The sequence below is a fragment of the Rhagoletis pomonella genome, unplaced genomic scaffold, assembly GCF_013731165.1.
Source record: "Rhagoletis pomonella isolate Grant_MI unplaced genomic scaffold, Rhpom_1.0 Rhpom_scaffold_00001, whole genome shotgun sequence".
Lineage (NCBI taxonomy): Eukaryota > Metazoa > Arthropoda > Insecta > Diptera > Tephritidae > Rhagoletis > Rhagoletis pomonella.
In genome coordinates this window covers 36,848,662-36,849,789 of record NW_023458555.1, presented here as the reverse complement: position 1 = coordinate 36,849,789, position 1,128 = coordinate 36,848,662, and positions in this window count along the sequence as shown.

The window sequence follows — 1,128 nt, the reverse complement described above, 5'->3', positions numbered from 1 at the left end:
AAAATAAAATAAAATAAAATAAAATAAAATAAAATAAAATAAAATAATATGAAATAAAATAAAATAAAATAAAATAAAATAAAATAAGAAAATAAAATAAAATAAAATAATATAAAACAAAATAGAAAAAAGGCTGTAAAATAAAATAAGAAAAAATAAAAATAAATTATCTTAAAAAAATTAATTGCATTTCAGGCTGTTTATTATTTACGTATTTACCATAAAAACAAAAATAATTTTTTCTAACATTTTCTTTTGTTAATTTTTATAAAAAGGTAACAATTTTAACAATATTTGAGAGATTATGCTTTGAAAATTGTCGAAGTGATTATTATTTTTTTTTGTTTTGAAAAACTAAGCGAAACGATACGGGAAAAAATTAAAATGTTTTTTCCAAACTACAATAATATGTATTTCAAGAGCTCCTGGTATAGGTAAATATTCGTTAAGTTATGTTACTACTTAAAGCGATATATTGTACTATATATACATATACACATACATACGTATGTACATACTATGTACAACAAATATTCTATTTTTCGAAAGTCACTAGTTTGAGGCGATAAAGAACTTAATTAAATTATTGATTTTTTCCTATTCTAGAAAATATATGGTTAACATTGAATTCGCAATATGCACATGCACATATTTTTAGACTCGAAAATATGTGCATATATGTATGCGTGTTTAAGACCTACGAACGTTTGTTTCTCAAATTTGATTTGATTTATTAGCTGACCTTTAATTTATGACTTTCTTTGCAGAGATAAAGAATTAAATATAAATTTTATAAAGACTTAGTCAACTAATAAAGAAAACACGTGTACAAGCATATGTATAAGTATTTCAGAACCACAAGCAATTAAATATTTGAATACTTACCTATATACATACAAACTAACACACATAAATATGTATGTACGACTTTATAGATTTGCATTTGAAACCATTAATAATGAAGTGAATTCTTTGTTTCTTTCTTTGCAATGTTTTCTTCTATCAACCCAACCTTTGTCGTTCATCTAAATATGTACATACATTGACGATCATCTTGATAAATATGTCCGCATCTGCACCGCCCGATTATCATTCTATATCTCCGGCATATTGACGCATTGCAGTTCA